This window comes from Chiloscyllium punctatum, chromosome 3, assembly GCF_047496795.1.
Source record: "Chiloscyllium punctatum isolate Juve2018m chromosome 3, sChiPun1.3, whole genome shotgun sequence".
Taxonomy (NCBI): domain Eukaryota; kingdom Metazoa; phylum Chordata; class Chondrichthyes; order Orectolobiformes; family Hemiscylliidae; genus Chiloscyllium; species Chiloscyllium punctatum.
In genome coordinates this window covers 99,236,901-99,258,632 of record NC_092741.1, presented here as the reverse complement: position 1 = coordinate 99,258,632, position 21,732 = coordinate 99,236,901, and the positions used below count along the sequence as shown (strand labels likewise).

General features: G+C 40.4%; 1 protein-coding gene across 3 annotated transcripts in view; it reads left to right on the top strand.

The window, feature by feature from the left end:
- The window catches only part of ccm2 (CCM2 scaffold protein), a 96,373-nt gene that overhangs the window by 12,757 nt on the left and 61,884 nt on the right, over positions 1–21,732 (top strand). The window lies entirely within an intron of this gene.

Below are 21,732 nucleotides of genomic sequence, written 5' to 3'. Positions count from 1 at the left end.
AACTTGGTGAAGGATTTACGTTTTCGGTTTTTTTTTGTGAAAACAAAAGTTTTTCCAGATGTAGTTGTTTAAACTTTCGAGATGATCAGTAAAAGGCGTTTTGTTACTCCTTTGGGTTGGGCTGCTTTTCAACGGTGAGTTTTTTTTTCTGATGTCCGCTGGGAGCTGGAGGCGGAGGCACTTCAGCGGCTGCTGCTGTTGAAACTGATCGAGAGCAACTCCACGGTGTCTTCCCACCCAGCCCGAAATGTAAACAAATTTCCAGCACGCCCTGCTTCACTTCCACTGTCTGCAGTACTTTGCTTTTTATTTAGAGATATTTGACAGCGGACTTTTTTTGCCGTGAAGAGTTAGCGTACAGCTGTTGAAGTATCAGCTTCACGTGAAAATATTGTAGTTAGTGTGTTCTTGTTTCATTCAGTTGATAACGGTGGCGTTGTATATTGTATGGAAGTCTGCAATCTCATGCGGAGATTTTTTTGTGCAACTTGATTAGGCAGATGTTCAAAACAGTGACTCTTTGCAAACTTTTTGATCGGAACTATTATTTCAGAGGACTCGTCGGTCGCACTAGCACGTTTTGCGTTTTCAGGAATTTCTATACGGTATCGAATCTAGTTATGTTTTCACGTAAGACAGCTTTAACCGTGTTCTCATTCCAAGCGCTGATAATTCTGTTAGAATCCTAGAATCCCTGCAGATGTTCGTCAAGTCTCTATCGACGCTCCGAAGAAGATCCCACCCCAAACTTGCCATGAGTAGTTCGCCTAACCTTGTACATCTTTGGGCTGTAGGAGTAAACCGGAGCACCCTGTTTAGAAACCCATCCAGACGCTGGAACGTGCAAATGCTACACAGATGGCCAAGTCTGACATTGATCCGGGGTCTCTGGCATTGTGAGGCGATGGTGCCAACCACTCAGTCACCTGTTCTCCTTGAGTATTCAAAATCAATAATTTCGCATTCTACTTAATGTATATTTACATTTACCTATCTTAAATCTTTTCACCCTTTCTGCTCAGGTCAGCAGTTTTTTATCCCTTCGCAACGTTTTTCATTTAGACTTTCAGATAATGGGGTGAAAAATGCTGTAACCTTTTAGATCCTAGTATAGATTTGAACAGAAATAAATAGTATGTTCTATCCTCTAATTAGGGTGCCCAAAGATGCATGCTGGGTATCTCATTATTTCATGATTCACTTTTGCTTTTGTTATTATGCTCCTTAGATACAAAGTCAAGAATTTTATGACCGATCAGTTTAAAACATCAACTATTTTTCTTTCCAGTGCTGTCTGACCAATGAATTTACAGCACCTTTTTCAGGTTGGCACCATCAACAGCATTGTGCTTTTGTCAGATTTTTTTACCCACTCTTGATATTGTTATTACCTACAATTTTGTGAACTAGGGTCACTCTGCTGTTAACATTTCACTGGAAACTTGGCAATGTCACACTTATTTTGAAAGATATCTGCCTCCAGTCTGCAAACTTGGAATCTTATCTGTTTGTTAGATTGCATTTCTTACGGTATCTGAATTCCAAACAGTTAATTTGTGCTTTACAGTTCTTGATGCAGCAGAATCATAGAGATGAATAGCATGGAAACAGACCCTCTGATCCGAATTGTCCACACTAATCAGATATCCTAAATTAATCTATTTGCTAGCATTTGGCCTGTATTCCTGTAGACCTTTCATATTCATGTATCCATCCAGATGTCTTTTAAGTATTACAATTGTACCAGCTTCCACCACTACCTCTGACACACCATCCTCAATGTGAAAATTGCCCCTTTGGTTCCTTATAAATCTTTTCCCTTTTCATCTTAAACCTCTGACCTCTAGTTTTGGATTCCTGGGGAAAGACCTTGACTGTTCACCCTATGCATGCCCCTCAGATTTTATAAACATCGCGAAGGTCACCCCTCAGCCGCTGCTGTAGGGAAAATAGCTCCAGCCTATTCAGCCTGTCCCCATAGCTCAAACCCTCCAACCCCAGCAGCATCTTCATCAGTCTTCTCTGTATAACAATTGGTAATCTTGCATAGACCATTAAATTGAGCCACATAACATTTGAACTTTGTCCTAAGTTCTTATTCAGAGGTGTCTTAATATTTGCATTGTGCTGATGGACTGGCTGGTTGCTAGTTCATAGTGCTTCTTTCAACAGATAAAAATAGAAACTCTGTTCCGAATAGGTGGCTCTAAACTTAACATAAGGAGGGGACAAACTGAAGTTCAGCTCTGCATTAACCATCATGGTCTCTGGCCTGTGTTGCTGTAAGTTAACAACACCATGCTAGTATTCCATCATGGGGAAAGTGTTCAATGGAAAATGGGTAGACTGTCAATTGTGAAGCATTTCCTTTGAGCCCTGGCATTGAGTCTGATATTTGAAGTTAATATCTTCACATTTCTAGGCTTTACAATAAATCAACAGGAATCTCAGGATGTTGCACTCATTGCCCTTATTGCAAAAACTACAGGTGCAGATGTAATATTCCATGCTGCACTTCTGTCCCTAGTCTGCATTGCAGGTTGAACTAAACAGTTTTGTAGCTTGTCCTATTTGACGTTGGGTTAACCGCTTTCTGTATAAAACCATGAATTCCCCCTCTTGGGATTTTATCATAGCATTAATGTAGTGCAAAGATATTGGCTGTTCTTTAAATTTAATGTCATAGTGGTTCTCTAGAATTAATTGCCCACTCTAATCTTAGTTACACTAATTATCTTTAGACTAGAAATCTTAACACTGAAGTCCCTTTTAAATCGTCACTAGAGATAATGGATGTAAGTTTGCTCACTGAGGTGGAAGGTTCTTTTTCAGATGTTTCGTCACCATATTAGTAACGTCATCAGTCACCCTCTGGAGCACTGGTGTTAGTGATCTGTTTTCTATTTGGTTAGGTTTCCTTGGGTTGGTGATGTCATTTTGTGTTCTTTTTCTGAGGGTGGTAAATTGGGTCCAAGTCGATAGCATCCCGGTTAGAATGCCAAGCTTCTAGGAATCCTCGTGTCTCTCTGTTTGGCCCCTCCTAGGATGGATGTGTTGTTCCAGTTGAAGTGGTGTCCTTTCTCATCTGTGTAAGGATACTAGTGAGAATGGGTCATGTCAGGATAAGATATTGGGGTTCTTAGCAGAGGCAGTAATGCAGAGACTCAAACAGCTTTGCCAACCATCCAACCCAAACTTTGGATCTGCTACATGGATGACACCTTTGTTGTCATGAAATGAAATAAATTAGGAAACTTTCAAGACCATTAATAGCCTTACGAGCATAAAATTCATAAAAGAAGAGGGAAATAGCAATAACCTGCCACCCATAGATGTCACAATAGAGCAAACAGTCAATGGGGAACTTCAAATCAGCATCTACAGGAAAGCAACACATGGATGAAATACTGAACTGCAGAAAGAATCATCCCAACATTAAAACATTATTTCAATGAGCCACGACACACTGCAGTGCAGAGGAAAATCACACAGTGTATTCAAAAACAACGGGTACTCCATGAAGGCAGTCTGCTGATTTCCAAACCCAAAGAAGCAGACAGTGTCCAGAAACCATAGCCCACTCTCCCCTACATCAAAGACATCTCAAAAATGACTGCCAGGCTACTCAGACCTCGTGGCATCACGGTAGTCCACAAACCCATCAACACACTGAAATAGCAGCTAATGAACTTGAAAGACCCTATACAGACAACAAGCAAAACTAATTTCATTTATGCAATACCTTGCAAGAACTGTAACACATTACATTGGACAAACAGGTAGAAAATCTAGCCACCAGGATACATGTACATCACCTCGCCACAAAAAGACACCACTCACTCTCACTAGTATCCTTACGTACAGATAAGGAAGGACACCACTTCGACTGGGACAACACATCCATCCTAGGACAAGCCAAACAGACGCACAAGAATTCTAGAAACATGGCATTCTAACCGCAACTCTACCAACAAACACTGACTTGGACCCCATTTGCCACCCTCTGAGAAAAAGAACAGGAACTGAAATCACCACAGAAAGTTACATCACCAACCCAATGAAACCTAAACACTTATAGAAAGTGGATCACCGGAGGCTCAGTGGTGTTGTTCCCTAGTATGGTGATGAGACATCTGACAATGAACCTTCTAGCTTTGTGAGTAAACTTAAACCTAGAACCTCAACCTGAGCTATAAATCTTCAGCTCACCAACTAGGGTTAATGGTCTTCATGGAGATGTTTTCTCAGTAAATCTGAGGGATAGTAATGCATTAGGATAGTGAGATGGGCAAAACAGCAATAGAATCGTAGAATGGCTTTAATACAGAGTGAAACCATTCAGCCAGTCATGTCTGTACAAGTTTTGCTTTTCCTTTTATTGACCATTTTTATTCTCCCTTCAAAAGGGTTTCACCAAAGCAAATAATTAAAATTGAACTTGCCTTTACTTGTTTAGACAGTATATTCCAGATCTTAATTAGCTACTGCACTTAATTTTTTTTCACTTGTGCATTTGTCTTGCCTTTTAACTCAATCTTTTGGGTTCTTAATCTTTTGTTCCACAGGGAACAGTTTCTCTCACTACCCCTCTGCCTAGCAAAACCTTTTATTTTGAAAAATTAAATACCCTCTGATCTTCAAGGAAAATACTTCAGGTTGCCCAGTTTATCCATGCAACTGAGCTCTCTCTAAAACATTAATCCTTCCTCATGATTATCAATACCTGGAGTACTGCAGTTGACTTAATTGCTACACCAATGTTTTTTGTACATGTTGTTCGTCATTTACCTTAATCCGTGTTTGTGCTGTATGAGTTCCTTGGGGTAGTGTCCTATACCCAACTATCTTCAGCTGCTTCATCAATTAGTTCCTCTATTGAGAGGTCACAGCTAGGGGCATCTGGACTTCAAACACTATTCAATGCCATCTGTACTCGGACACTGAAGCACAGGAAACAATAAGGACTGCCGAAGCTGGAAGACAGAGTTTTCAGATGTGAAACGTAAAGAACACAGCAGATTAGACAGCACCCAAGGAGTAGGAAAGGTTTTGGCCCAGAACATTGGCTTTTGTGATCCTCTGCTGTCTGACCTGCAGTTCTCTTCCAGCTTCACATCTATCGATGTGAAATATGCAGAAAGACCTAGGCTGCATCCAGCCTTGGGTATGTCATGTCTCTAGGTTATAACCCCAAAGTACTGTGTATATTTTTAATGTAATTCCAAGCTGCCTTTTTACTAGGGAGGATAGTCAAAAATTCCTGTAGATGGAAATTCTGCCTCTGTCTGAAAAAGACCTGTAGAATGTTATACTGTGGATACAAAGAGCCATTTACAACATTTAAAAGACGTTAGGACCGGTACATGAACAGAGAGGATTTAAAGGGATATGGGGCTAGTTCAGTTTAGGAAACCTGGAAGACATGGATGATTGTGCTCAGGCTCAGTTTCCGTGCTGTATAATTTTTAAGGGTAATCATTAAATGCTAGTCTTGCCTACCCCATCTGCAACCCAGTAATATTTAGACATATTATTGACCTAGAATATGTTCACTACAGAAGGCCCAACTATTCCAGTGCTTTGGAATATGTTAAGATATTGTGCCTGCCTTGATCTCTTCTGGGAACAATTTACATCTGCTTCAAGTATTTATCTTTTTTTTCCACAAGTGTTTACCCCAACTACTCCCTGTGGTAATCATTCTGAGCTCCACAGATTCTGTATAATTAAATGCCTCTTTACTTACTTCTCAACTGCAAGCTGAGTCCCTGCGAGTGGATGACAATTAGGTGGGAAAAAGTCTTATCTTAAGTCAGGAATCCAAGTTGTTCTTTAGCTTTAAAAACGGTTAAATCTCATTCAATCTAAAATCATCATGCTCCTTTAAAAAACTGTCACCATACCTTAAAGCAAAGCTTACGAAATTTATTTTCTTGGATTTCATTGGTCTAAACTACTATAAAATGCTGATACCATCATACATCCTTTGTTCCTTCTAGACCTAAATGCTCTGACACCACCTTGTTAGTTGGCCTCCCATGCTTATGCCCACACTTGGTTATTCAAATTTATGTCTGCATCTGTAACTATGCAAAGTCATCCATCACTGTGTTAATTAACCTACCTCCCAGTCAAACAAATCTCTCCATGACTGTACATTTGCCTATCTTTAATCTGCTGCAACATTGTAAACTGCTGTGAGATCTAATTCTTCTAATTCTGAACTCTTGAGCATCGTCCATTAGTGGTCATGTTGTAAATGCCAAGGTGTGAATCTACAGAATTACTTTGCTAAATCTTTCTGTTTACTCCTTTTTTTGAGATGCTGCGTTAGAATATGATCTCTTTAAAAATTTTTTGCTCATCTGCCTAACATCTCCTCTTGTAATGTGCTTCGTGTCACTTACATTTACATTGTCCCAAGGCAATTCACATAAGTTCTTAACATGTGCACCTTTTTTGTTTTTAAGCCAGCTTTGTTTGTCGCATACAAGTCATTCTGCTATAACACATTTCATTAACGTGAATTCACTAACCTGATTTGACTAATTGAGGACACTGTCTCGGAAGCACAAACTTTTAAAATGTGTATTGGCTGTAACACGATTACATTGCTTTAGAAACGGCGCTTAAAGCATTGGTGCTCTTTTTCAACAATGCAGTTTGCACAAGAATGTGTTTCTTTCTGAGCTGCTTTTTAAATTGATCTTAAACTGCAGGAGTAAAATTTATATTTGAGGCTTTGATCAATATTTGAAGATCAATATTCTGAAATTATGACTAAAATGAGCATTTTAACAAATATCATCTGATTTATATAGGAACAAATCTAAGCTGAACAACCAGCACTTGGTGTCCAGCCCAAATACCTGAGACTACTAAAAGTGACTTCAGAAATCAGTCTCCATTTTTAGCAATACAGAAAAAAAAATTCCCATACAAAACTTGCGCTGAATTTGTTTAATGTTTGAATCTATATAAGCTATAGGGTATTGATTGAAACACTTAGCAATTAAGATGTCTACTTTCACTTGTTGCAAGCTATAATACCTTTCCATTCTTTTCTGTTTTATTTAACTAGGCTAATTCTACCTATGTTTAGAGCAAGACAGCTTCTGCCTCTTTGAACCCCTTTTTAAAAACTACAGTACATAGCTTTTAAACTAAAGTACATTTTATAATTTTCAGTTTCAGAAAAGAAAGGAATAATTGCAAAAACCTGAACCACCTAACACTCTTGCAACTAGAGAGGAATGATATCTTGCCATTGTTTGGCAATCGGTGTTGTTGTCTTTGTGGCGTGGCATGGCACCCAATCAGAAAACATGAGCTTGTTTTTAATGTCTTATTTTGGAACACTAATGTATTCATGTTTGCAGAACGTCAACCAATGGTTAAGCAGCTTTTTTTTAAAGATTCCCTACAGTGTGGAAACAGGCCCTTCGGCCCAACCAGTCCCCACCGACCCTGCGAAGAGTACCCACCTAGACCCATTTCACTCTGACTAATGCACCTAACACTATGGGCAATTTAGCATGGCCTCTTAACAATTTCAGAAGCTCCATATGATACAACAGAAAAAGGAAAACTTTTTTTTTGTCATGGGATGTGAATTTTACAAGCAGGCCTGTCCTTGGCATCAGGGAATTGTTGGATTATGGTATCTGGCTTGAAGGATAACTCAGATGGTGGCATCCCATATGTTAGCTACCCTTGCTGTCTTGGTGCAGGTTTTTCAGGTTGTGTTAAGGTGTTGGCAAGTCTGTCGCTGGTCAAGTTGGACTGAGTGCCAATCCAGTAAACTTAAAACCTGCTTCAGAACGGGTGGAACTGCCTGCATTCAGGAAGGTGGCAAGTATTCTAATGCATTTCCTGGCTTGATGATAATTGTCGAGTGATCCATATGCCAAATTTTTAGCCTGCAGCACTTTGAAGTTACTGCATTTCAGACTTTGAACTTGACAGTTTGATGCTGACTTTGGATACATAACTTTAGCTGGACAGGAATTTATTTTTAACTTAGTGTTAACTGCTTCAGAAAGTATGACATTTTCACAAATTATTGGATACGGGGTGAACTAATTGTCTCTGAAATCAGTTGTGCAACCCTTGGAGCAGAGCATCTCACGCTGTAGGCCATGACCCATGTGAGCTACTATTTTGGTCAGTAGCAAGGTTAGGCAACAGTGGCTGCTGTGGTGCTGTGATCCAAGTGTTAAAATTTCCAGGGGTCCTTGTTAAACGTTCTTGTTAAAATGTTGTTTGAGACCTGAATAGCTGATTCAGAAGAGGTGAGAATCCTCTTCTGAAAGGTGGATGTGTTTAATTAACACTGCTGTCTAAATAACATCATCTGGTCATCTCTATGATGACTCAAAGATTCTGTTCCTCACTCAGGGATTCCATCTGTGGTGATAGTATTAATGTGGAGCACTCACTAACCTTCTTGTGAACTGGTCCCTGAAGTAACTTAAGTATTATAACATAGCAAACTTAAAATCATATGAAACCCACAAAAAGTTAGTGACTTAAGAACTTTTCATGGTGTGGGGATCTTTGAAAGTGAAATTGACAGAAGAATTGGGTTTTAACCTAACTGAGATTTGAATTTTTTTAATCATTCAAGCATAGTACAGCATGCTCAAATAGGCAGAGCATGGTTTAAACCATGCTTTGGCTCCTAAGTTTTCATTCTTGTATACCTGGAAATATGCAGATACGTAGAAAGCAATATAAATTGGAAAAAATTGTCTTGGCTTAAGATAAACTAGGAAGGATGTGATACTGGGAAGCAAAAACTTTCTTCAAATATTTTATTAAAATTTTCAACCTAGGCTTAAAAGTCAACACTTATTTTTCTTTGCTCACCAGATGCCTTGAATTTTTGCGTTGATCTTGATATTGTCTTAAAGTCCTTGCCTGTTCGACTCACTTGTGCTTTCTTGATCAAATTCCCACTAAAGTACTGAACACTCAAATACCCTTCCAGGAGTTTAGTAAAATGGTTACCTCCTGTTGGGTACTGTCCCTTTTCTTTTTCATTTTAAAGAACTGCTGTCATTGCCCTCTCTTCAACTAACCAGCTCCCTATTTTTAATTTTATCCTCATGGACGTATGCAGCATCTCCAACCTTTAATTTGTCAAATCCTTGTGATGCTACCTCCCTCATTCAAGCCCATCTTTCCTCCAACTCCCATGTTAATCTTTTCAGTAATAGCTCAATGTTAAAACCATAATGTTGCCCTCTGACAATGACCATGGTTTATTTTTCTCCCTGTTCCTCCAGCTCACTTGCTGGCGAAACTAAACTTTGCAGATGTGGCAAACAGTGAAGATGATAGCAATCAGAAGTGGCAGAAGGAATTTAATTTGGTCAAGGCGAAGGGACAGAAAGGACAGTTAATATAAATTTTTAAGACAGTTTCTCAGATAAGCAGGAGCAGAGGGACCAGAGGCTTCATGGATCTCTATCTATAAAGGTGGCAAGATGCAATTTTTAGTGGTTAGCAAATCATAGAATGTTGGAGTTGTGAAATAGCCTATAAACCAAAACACAGGTTGTGATGAATCCTCTTAAAAGGCTGTTAGGAGACAACTGGAGTATTGTGTCCAGTTATGATTGCCATACTTTAAGGATATGAGGCTTTTTAAACATGTAAAGTGGTTGAAATTTGAGAGAACTGGGGCCTCTCCTTGGAAGAAAGAATGTTCAGGGAAGCTTTTTTTTGATTCCCTACAGTATAGAAACAGACCCTCTGAAGAGTAACCCACCCAGACCCATTCCCCTACCCTATAATTTACCCCTGACTAATGCACCTAACACTATATGGGTAATTTAGCATGGCCAGTTCACCTGACCTGCACATCTTTGGATTGTGGGAGGAAACCAGAGGAAACCCACGCAGACACTGTGAGAATATGCAAACTCCATACAGTCAGGTATCCAATGCTGGAATCGAACTTTAGTCCCTGGTGCTGTGAGACAACAGTGCTAACCACTGAGCTACCATGCCACCCCTGATTTTATACGTGTGATTTGTTTGTGTAAACTAGCCACAAGTTGCTCCTGTCTGTTCCTTTAAGAGGTTACACACTTTTATAGAATCACTGCAGTGTGGGAAGAAACAGTTTGGCTCATCGAGTCTGATTGGAACCTTCAAAGAACATCCAACCCTATCCCAGTAACCCCGCATTTACCATGGCTAACCCACCTAGCCTGCACCTCACTGGACATTGTGGAGCAATTTAGCATGGCCAATTCATTTAACTTGCATGTCTTTGGACTGTGGGAGGAAACCGGACCATCCAGCTGAAACCTGTGCAGTCGTGGGGAGAACATGCAAACTCCACCCAGATACTCTTCCAATCCCAGAAGCATTTTGTGGAAGACACAGTGAGAGGTTGAATAGGACTTAAATGATCTGGATCTCTCTCCCATTGAACATGCTGGAAGCTGAGATTCAAAGTCAGTTTCATGGGCTTTGGATAACCACTTGAGAAATAGTGACAGGGCTGAGGAATGAAGCCAGGGAATGGGACTGATTAAGTCCTATAGAAGTTCTGTATGCCTGGCAGCCTCTGTTGTGTTGATACTTGACTGGATAAGCGTTCGAGGCTGGAAGTGTCTGAAGTAACGTTGGGCCAGTCCATCCTTTAAATGACATTGTGTAGTGATTGCAGGAATTACTTTTGAAGCTTCCCATGCCTATTTGAATAGGCTTGATATCTAACATGAACATTCCATGTCATTGAAACTAGCTCTTTAAATAGGCAGGTTACCTTCTCTCATAGGTACCATGGGAGCATTGTAGCATACTGTTAATGACAACTGGTGCAGTTTGGACACTGCAGGTATTGGTAGTGACTGCATACAACAAATGTAGCTGACAACCACAGGGTCTATAATCATAAGTGCCTGTTTCAAAGCTGTTATGTAACATTCTTTTCCATAGTATCCGTTACTAATTTAAATGAAATAGGGACTGTTGCAATTCTTGACCATTTTTGCTTGTATCCCATCATGGCTTGAAGCTTTCTTTACAAACAATATTATAAATTAAGCAATTTATTGTTCACACTTTGGACAGCAGCTACATTTAGTCACAACTTTGACTATTTGATGTCATTGTTATTTCCTTTGGTTATGTTAGCCAATATGAAAAAGGCAATGGCCTTGTAGTGTTATCAATAGAGTATTATTCCAGAAATTTAGTTAGCATTCTAATTATATTGAATTCAATAAAAAAAATGTCTGGAATTAAGAATCTGCTAATGACCGTGAAACCAGTCAATTGTTGGAAAAACCCACCTGACTCACTAATGTCCTTGGGGAAGGAAATCTGCTGTCTTCACCTGCCTGACACGGACCCACAAGAATGGTTGATTTTCAACTGCCCTTTGAAATGGCCTAGCAAGCCACTCAGTTCTACCAATTGCTAATGATTTTCAACAAAGAATTAAAACCAGACAGTGCACCTACCATTGCGGTCAGTGCCAGAAACTGCAGTAACAGTCCTGTCGACACTTCAAAATCGTCCTTAGTAACATCTGGTGGGGTAGTGTCAAGTAACAGCTTAATATTGATGTCAGGTCTGATTCCATGAGTATGACTGACCTAAACACTGCTACCACTGTGCCCTGGATTCATCCTGTCCCATCAGCTGGACAGGTGGTGGCACGGTGGTATACAGTCGAAGAGTTGCCTTGCGAGCCCTCAACATTAATTGGACCCAATGAAGTCTCATGGCTTCAGGTTAAACATGAACAAGGAAATCTCCTCCTGATTACCAAGTAGAGTCTTCCCTTGGCTGGTGAATCACTGTTCCTCCATGTTAACAGTATTTGGACAAAGCTGTGAGGGTAACAAAGGTGATTAAATATACTGAGTGGAGGATTTCAGTGTCCACCATCAAGCTTGGCTTAGCAGCAGCACTGGTCAGGACCTAAAGGCCATAGCTGCTATCTCTGCGTCAGGTGGGTCAGGAAGCAAAAACAGGGAAAAGGATACTTCACCTCATTCTCACCAACTACAGACCTATCGGTAAACATGAAAACCAAGCAGTCCTTGTTAAATGGAGTCCTGGCTTCATGTTGAGAATACCCTCCACGAGGTGTGGCACTGCCACCATACTAAATAAAACAGACTTTGAACACATTTAGCAGAGCACAACCTGGCATCTGAGGCATTATGGGTCATAAACAGCAGCAGAATTGGACACCAATGCAATCTGCAACCTTAGGCCTCAGCATATTCCCTCACTCAGCCATTACCATCAAACCTGAGGATCAACACTGGTTCAGAGTGCAGGAGGTAAAGTCAGTTACAGCAACAGACATGCCTAAAAAAAGTGAACCTGGTGAAGTTACCATTTGGACTACTTGCATGCCAAACAGCATAAACAGTAAGTGAGTCCATAAGCTGAACAGACCCACAACTGAGATCAGATCTAACAGCAGTCCTGTATGCAGTCACGAATGGTGGTACATAGTTAAACAACTCATTGGGAGGCAGCTGCACAAAATTCCCCATTATCAATAATGGAGGAGCCCAGCACATCAGAGCAAAAAAAAGGAGACTGAAACATTCGCCCAAATCTTCAGCCACATTGACCCATTTCTACCTCCTTCAGTGGTACCCAGTATCATAGGTGCTAGTCTCCAACCAATTCGACTCCACATGTCCAGAAATGATTGCAGTATCCATTGCCTCCGAAAGTTATGGGCCCTGACAATACTACTGAAGACTTGTGGTCCAGAACTTGCTGCTCCTCAAACCAAGCTGATCTGGTACAGTTATAACACTGATATCTGCCTGATTTGATGTAGAAAGTTTCCCAGGTATGTCCTGTACATGAAAAGCAGGACAAATCCAGCCTAGCCAATTACCACCCTGTCAGTATACTGTTGACAAGCAGTAAGTTGATGGAAGGTGTCATCAATAGTGCTAGCAAGAAGCACCTGCTCAGTGATGCCCAGTTTGGGTTCTGCCAAGACCACTCAGCTGCTCAGTATTGACTTAGTGCAAACATACTCAAATTCAGTGTTTTTGTCTGAGTGTCAGCCATGGATATCAAGACTGCTTTAAGCAAATGTATCCTCCATTGAGCTTGCCCAAACAATGGGAATCACTTTTGACACCTTCCATTAGTTTACTGATCGAGAATAGATTTGGTTGGTAATTGGCCAGGTTGGTTTTGTGCTGCTTTTTATGTATAGGGCATACCTGGGAAATTTTCTACATTTTAATCAGGTTGATGCCAGTGTTATCACTACTCGATCGGCTTGCTTGAGCAGCAGCAAGTTCTGGACCACAAGTCTTTAGTACTCATGACAAAAGTGGTGTTGGGGCCCATAGCCATTAACTCCATGTCATGTCAAGAATAATTTGGAGGCAATCAGTATGGTTGGTTGGAGTCATAGGAAAATAGCTGTGGCTATTGAAGGTCAGTAATCTCAGCTATAGGACATCTCTGCAGGAGGTCCTCCGAGTACTGTCCTTAGGCCCCAACCATCTTTGGCTGCTTCATTAATAACCTCCCTCATTCATAAAGTAAGAAGTAGGGATGTTTGTGCAATGTTCAAATGCAAAAAGAATTTGAATAATATCCAGGCTTGTATTGACAGATTGCAAGTGATATTTCCATCTCACAAATGTCAGGGAATAACTGTTTCTAATTAGAGACAATTCAGTGGTATTATCATTGAATTTCATCCACTATGATACCCCCTCCTCTAGGATGTTCAATCACCAGAAACCTGACTTGCTATGTTAACATAGTGGCTACAGGAGCAGGTCGGAGGCTAGGAATACTAAGGCAAGTAAATCACTTAACTCACTGAAACCTGTCCACCATCTACAAGGCACAAGTCAGGAATGCAGTTAAATACCTGCCTGTTTGCCTAAATAGGTGCTGTTCCAACAACATTGAAGAAGCTTGATAATTTCCAAGACCCATCCCACTTGATTGGAACCCCACACCCACAAACATCCATCCGCCCCTCCCTCAGTGTTTAGCAGTATATATGATCTACAAGTTGCACTATAGAAATTTGCCAAAGATTCTCAGACATCGCATTCCAAACCCATGACCGCTTCCACTTTCATTTGCAAGGCCAGCAGATATGGGAACAGCACCTGAAGTTGCTGTCCAAGCCACTCGCCATCCCGACTTGGAAATATATTGCAATTCCTCCACTGTTACTGGGTCAAAATCCTGAGTTCTGTCTCTAATGGCTTTGAGTCTACCTACAGCTCACCACCACCTGCAGTGTTGTACCTACGTTCTGGAAAATTGCCCTATCCAGGTACTGCAAGGTGTTAATTATTCAAATACCTGGGCTCTTGAGCACAATGGCAATAAATGTTATTTAACAGCATTTGCATATATTGTGTATATAGTGGTTGCGTGCCGCAGACATTGGACAGGAATACTGTCTTTAATTGCGATTGATTTGATTTCATTGAAATTAACATAGTTGAAATTGCAGTCTGTGAATGGAGTGTAATCACTTTCATTGAATATTCAGTTTAATATATTGGAAATTATAAATATAAATACAAATAAATATATTTTTGTTAAGTTGAGATAGGGCAAATAAGGGGAGAGATAAAAACAATGACTGCAGATGCTGGAAACCAGATTCTGGATTAGTGGTGCTGGAAGAGCACAGCAGTTCAGGCAGCAAAATAAGGGGAGAGGTTGGTATTCATGTTGACTCTTGATGTCTAGATTTAGGGATTCCTGAGAGTATTGATTTTATTTGTTCATGAGATATGGATGCTGCTTGTTAGGCCATCCCTGTTTGTCTTGGTGATGATGGCGACAGTGGATTGCCTTCATGAGCATTCCTTGTTCAGGGCATCCACAGTGCTGCTCGGAAAGGATTTCCAGGAATTTGTCTGTGGCATGGAGGAATAGTGATTAGTTAGAATGGTGTCCCTTGCAAGTGGTGTTCCAATGTAATGCCTACCCCTCAGTTTCTTGTGTGGTAGAGGTCATGTGTTTGGAAGATGCTGTCAGAGGATCCTTGGTGATTTGCTGTAGTGCCACTGTACGATTGGCAGATGTTTGCCCTCTGAACAAAATTTCTCCTGAGATAACCCCCCCCCCCCCCCCCCACCCCGCTTATTCTGTACCTTTGTCCTCTGTCCTCTTGTTTCAGATTTCCCTGCTAGTGGAAATATCATCTGTCTGCCCAGTCAAGCCTGTTAGAATCTGATTCTAATCTGTCCTTTTCATTGATTTGGTGTACAAAAACAGTAAACAGGTTAGTGCAACAAGTAGTTGGGAAGACAAATGTGCATTTGATCTTCCATTGCAGGAGAATTTGAGTTCTGCAGTAAGGATTCATTTATTGCTGTTATACAGTGCTTTGGTGAGCCCATTCCTAGAGGATTGCATGCCACTTTATTTTCCTCCATAGGACGAACATACTTTTTATAAAGAGTATGGCAGATGTTTACCATGCTAGTGATGGTAGGACTGTCCAATGTGGAGAGAATAGTTTGGCTTGACTGAGCCTGTGTTCAGTAGATTTTAGAAAAATTAGGGGCTTTGTTTAGAATTTATTTCAAAGGGCTGGAGAGGTGAATTGTTTTTGGAGTATAGAAGCAGGAGTCATTATCTCAGGATATGGCGTAGGCCTTTTAGCACTTAAGAAAAAAATGTGTTCACTCATGAATCTGTAGAATTCCCGATTTAGACGGCTAAGGCCATGTCACTGAATATATCAAAAGTATGCTTTAAATACATTAAAGGCATCAAAAAATATGACAGAGAGGATCAGCCATGATCATTGGCTGGTGGAGTAGTCTCAAAGAGCTGAATGGCCTGTTTCCTAAATCCTGATGACGCAGGTCTAAACTATTTAGCCTTTCCTTGATAAGTCAGCCCCTCATTCCAGGAATCAGATGAGTGAATCTCTTTTTGTTGAATAGGCTCCAATACTCAATCATTTTTGAAAATATGGGGCCAAACTGTAGACAGCAGTGTACCTTTCCCAAAACCCTATACAGGTGTAACATAACTTCCCCTTTTTTAAATTCCCATCACCCCCTCCCAATGAAGCCCGAATTCTCTTTGCCTCCTTAATTGCACCTGCGTGTGAATGTTTTATTTCATGCACAAGAATGCTTAGATTCCTCTTTTGTTTGAAGTTCCTTTCTATCTTTACATAGTCTGCCTTGTACTCTGCTAAGAAGAATTCTTACCTGATGTTTCCTACTTTAAACATCATCTGTAAAAGTTTCTTGTCTTTTCACTCACTGAACCTGTTTATATCCAATTGTGGACTCCTTCTGTCCTCAATTACACCATCGCTTCCTCCTATGTTGCATTAGGAAATTTTGGATATAGTACAATGCCAGCTGTGTGCACCCACCCCCCCCCCCCCCCAAGAAAATCATTAATAGAGATAGTAAATAGTTGAGGCTGATTGCAACATTTCATAGGCATTTGGATGTGTATATGAATAGGAAGGGTTTGGAGGGATATGGGCTAAATGCTGGCAGGTGGGACTAGATTGGGTTGGGATATCTGGTCGGCATGGACGGCTTGGACCGAAGGGTCTGCTTCCATGCTGCACATCTCTATGATCCTTGTGTGGCATTCCTCCAACTTGAAAGAGAGCCATTAATACTGAATCTGTGCTAGTACATTGCCTCAACGCCATGAGCTCCAATCTTGTGTAATAATTTTTTTTTGGTGGCATCTTTTAATGCCTTCTGCAAATTGCAAGTGCCCCACATCTTCTCCGTTTTCAACTCTGCTTGTTATATCCTTAAATAACTGTAGTAAATTTGTCAAACCTGATTTATCCCTTTCACAAAACCATGTTGACTCTGTTTGATTACGTTTTAAACTTTTCTGACTGTCCTTTTCGTGGGCGGCATGGTAGCACAGCAGTTAGCACTGCTGCCTCACAGCGCCAGAGACCCGGGTTCAATTCCTGCCTCTGGCGACTCTGTGCGGAGTTTGCACATTCTCCCTGTGCCTGTGTGGGTTTCCTCTGGGTGCTCCGGTTTCCTCCCACAGTCAAAAAATGTGCAGGTTAGGTGAATTGGCCATGCTAAATTAGGTGAAGGGGTAAATGTAGAAGAATGGGTCTGGGTGGGTTACGCTTCGGCAGGTCGGTGTGGACTTGTTGGGCCGAAGGGCCTGTTTCCACACTAAGTAATCTAATCTTAAAAAAAAAAGTCCTGCTAGAGTCCATTATAAAAGAAGAAACAATATTTTCTCAACAACAAATGTTGGGCCAATAGGTCTGCAGTTTCCAGCTTTGTTTCCCTTCTCGAAATATGGTCATCACCTTTCCAGCAATTTGTAAAACATGTACTCTGCTGGAATCTGGAGTATTAGAATATTTTGATCTCCACTACCTCTGCAGCCACTTCTTTTGAAACCTTTTTAGAATGAAAGCCATCAGGTCCTGGCAGTTTGTCTGCCTCAAGTCCCATTTTAGTTTGTCAAATAGTTTACCCCTCATGATATATAAGGGTTTGTTTCCTCCCATCGGTACCTTGCTTATCTGTTAATTTTGAGATGTTTTTCGTATTCTCCATTTGGGAAAAGTACTGATTTAAAAAAAAAATTACTGCTCTTTCCCTGTTCCCCATTTAGCAAGACCCCAGTTGCGACCTCCAAAAGTTTAACATTTAATCTAGCCGCTCATATGCTTCCATAGAAGTTCTTGCGGTTCACTTTTTCTTGCCAATTAATTTTCTCCATTTCAATAACTCTTAGTCACTAGCTTCTTAAATCTCCCAAAGCTGCTGGCCTGCCAGTAGTTTTCAGTGCATTGTATGCCTTAGTTTTGGCTACTTGTCTGCCTTTGTTAACAGTTGGTTATGCATCCTTATCCAACCATTTTTGAGCAGAATACATTTTCACGGAACAGAATGTAATATCTGCTTAAACATCTGTCACTGCTCATCCTATGATTTTTTTCTTCCCCTTAGTCTGTTTTCTCAGCCTGTTTTAGTCAAATCTGCATATGTTATTCTCCTTTTGTAAGTTGAGGACCCTGGTTTGAGCCTTGGCGTTGATCTCCCTCAATATAAATTTGAAATTCTATTATGATTTGGTCCCTGGACTACCCTTGATGAGATCTCTTAATCCCTTGTTAATTCTTCGTTACTAGATCACAAATAGACTAGGGTAGGTTCTGAAATATACTGCTTCAAAAAACTGGTCTAGAAATTTCAAATTGTGAGTGACAATTCATTGTGCCCTTACATGCCTCTGTTTTTCAATTAATGCTTTCTCCTACAGTGAGGCAATGTTTTGGGAGTCTGTAGATCTCTACCTGTGACTTTATTTCTTTTTCATTTCTGATTTCCACCCAAGGTGATTCATAATTATCCCTCCTTGACCACACTAAGCTGGTCAGTCTTTGTCTTTCGCCTATTTTTCTGAAATGTCAAATACCCTTGAATAGAGTTCCCAGCCTTGGTGACCCTGTAACCATAATCTTCTTAATAGCCAATAAGTCGCATTCTGCATTTCATTTGTCATCAACTCTGTCTTTGTAAATGCTGCATGCATTCAGACAAAGACTCTCGAACTTTAACCATGACACTGTTTAGTTCTTAAGTTCTGCTGGCATATTTGGTTTATTATTCACTTCTTTGCTATTCTGTACCTCTTCTCTCTTTACTTTGTTTCACCAGGATTCTGGTCCCAGCATGGATCAATTGAACCCCATTGCAGCAGAACTGTCGTCTTTCCCCAATAGTTGCTAGTGCCCCTGAATTGATTGTATTTCTCCCAAACCAGTCTTTGAGCTATGCATTTAATTTTTAAATCTTATTTAACCTACACCAATTTGAATGTAGCTCAGGTAGTAATCTGGAAATTAAAAAGAATAAAAGCAATTAATTTAGCCCTCAGCTGCTTGTGATTCCTCATGAGAATCTCTTCCCTATGTGGACTGTAACAACTGGATCTTCCCCTCATACTTCAAGTTCCTCTGTCAATCCCTTTCCAAATCAGAAGACATGTTGTGAACCTAGGCATCAGGTAGTCTAAACCTTTTTAGAATTGTACTGCAGAGAACATCATTACTTATTTCCTTATTTTGCCCTTTCTCCTCCATAGTGCTGTAGTCAGTTTTTTTCATTCTCCTTGCAGTCCGTGCCAGGAGCCAAGAACCTTTTGTGCCTGTTGGCTTTATCCAGTCCATGGTTGAGACTCCTCCCGCTGCTAAATTTTTTTCAATCCTTGTATATGCCTTACTCTCAGTCACCACCCTTCAGTCCCTGACCCTGGACCAAATTTAATGTGATTAATCTAAAGGGTGTAACTGCCTCCTGACCAAGGTAGCTTTACGGATACCTCTCATGTGTTCATGTCCCCAGCTCAGACTCCATTTCGTCAGTGCTGAACTACATTCCTCAAACAGCATATACTTGCAGATATAGTCATTATGGAGCCCATTGCCATTCATCATCGTGCTCATACTGCAGCTGCCCAGCCATCTCTAGCCAATTAATTTGGCTGTAAAATATTTTTAAGGATGTATTTATTAACTTTACTTAGCTCTAATGTTGAGGTTGGACAGGACATTTTGTGAGGCCTCTTCTGGAATGCTGTGTCCTGTTCTGGCCGCCGGTTATAGGAAGGATATTAAGTTAGAAATGCCTCTGAAGAGATTTACCAGAATGTTGCTAGTTGTGGAAGGTTATAAAGAAAAACTGAGACTTTTCACTGTGTATAAGGTTGAGAGGTGACCTTAGTTTATGAAACCATGAGTATAGATAAGTTGGTGTCTTTTCCATAGGGTAGGGGATTTCAGGACTAGGGACACATTTTTAAGATGAGTGAAGAAAGATTTTTTTAAAAGTGAATTTTTTTTACACAGGGTGGTTCAAGTGTGGAATGAACTTGCTGAGGAAGTGATGGATGTGGTACAATTACAGCATTCAAAAGTACCTGAATAGGAAAGGTTTGGAGTGATGTGGACCAGGCAGGTAGAACTATTTTAGTTTGGGTTTATGTTCAGCATGGACTGTTTGGACCAAAAGGTCTATATCCATGTTGTTAGTACTGTATGACTGTCCTATTTGGAATCATTTGGCCAACTGAAATATGGAAGAAATACCCACCAATCGTCTCCCTACTTTCCTGTAATGTTTCACTTGTGGCTCTTGTAGGAAAGAACAAGTTGAAGGAGCTTTCAGCAGGTTTTTTAAATCACCTGCCATTATTGCTGTTCTTGTGTAGGTCTGCTGTTATCTTAAGTTGCCGTCCCTGCTCTCATGTGCTCTTTGTAAAGCTGCTCCTCCAGCTGTTTCACAAGCATTGGCTCCTCCTCTCTCTTCTCAGTCTGCTGCTTAGTGGCATGATATGCTGTGCACAACTCCCAATCAAGGGTAAAAAGTATTAATTTAGCGGAGCCATTGGCAAACTGAGTAGATACTAGCTTAGGATTTGGAAAAGTTCCTTCAGAACAAGAGGATCTTGTTGTCCTTATACACCAGTTGTTGAAATTAAGCACTCTGGTGCATTTGGTTGTGAAGAATGCAAATGGTACGTTGGCCTTCAAGGATAAATGAGTTTAGTACAGAGCCTTGGTGTTACACCTGGAGTATTGTATGCAGTATTGGCCTCTGTCCCTGAGGAAAGATGTTCTAGCTACCAAGTGAGTGATTCCCGGAGTGGCAGGACTGATGTACGAAGAGAGACTGGATTAGTTAGGATTACATTTTCTGTAGTTCAGAGAAAGGATCCTTTGAAATTCCAACAGGACTAGATAGGATAAATGCAAGAAGGATGTTCCTAATGATCAAAGAATACAGAATCTGGGGATGCAGCCTAAAGATAGAAGGTCGGCCATTTAGTACTGAGAATTTTTTTACTGAGTCTCTGCCACAGATGACACTTGAGGCTAAATCAAGGAGTTGGGTATAGTTCTTGGGGACAAAAGAATCAAAGGGTGTAGGGAGAGGACAGGGTACCAAGTAGAATGATCAGGATTCTATTGAACAGCAGAGCAAACTTGAGGCTGAATAGTCTTTTTTTTGATGTTACAAAGGAATGAAAGAGAAAAGAACTACCTGGATGTTGGTAACATGCTGAAGAAAATTTTAGTTCAACATCTGAAGTGATAATGAGATAAGATCTTATACATTTAAGAGACAGCTTAAGATGGTTTGAGGGTTCAGGGAAGGTAGTACAGTCCTTACAAAAAAAGAAAATAGAATGAACAGATTCCATGAAAGAACATATTGATTAACCAATGTTTTAAAAATGCATGCTATATAGCCATTTGATGTGATTCTTGAAGATCAAGGTCTGAAAAGAGTCACATACGAAGAGGTGCTGTTCCTCGAATTTTGTTGGAAAGTCAAAAATGCACCTGATGTAATGGGAAATTAAAGTGAAAGCCAAAAGATAATTAAATGTTGGCCTTTTTATTATAGAGGAAATTACGTTTATCAGCAAATTCCATGTGATAATAAATGAGTTTATATTTTTCAACTGGGGTGTGTAGGAGAAGCTGGTGCAGAAAGATTAAATTTAAAGGACTCAATTGTGAAAGTGAACAAATCATAAACAGAGTGCTGGAGAAATTCAGCAGGTCTGGCGATCTTTAGAACAGTTTTGAGGAAGAGTCATACTGAAATCCAAATTCCAACCTTTTTTTTTCTTTCCATGTGTTCTGCCAGATCTGTTGAGTTTCTCCAGAATTGTTTTAAGCATCTGCAGCATTTTGTTTTTTTTAAGTAATTGCTA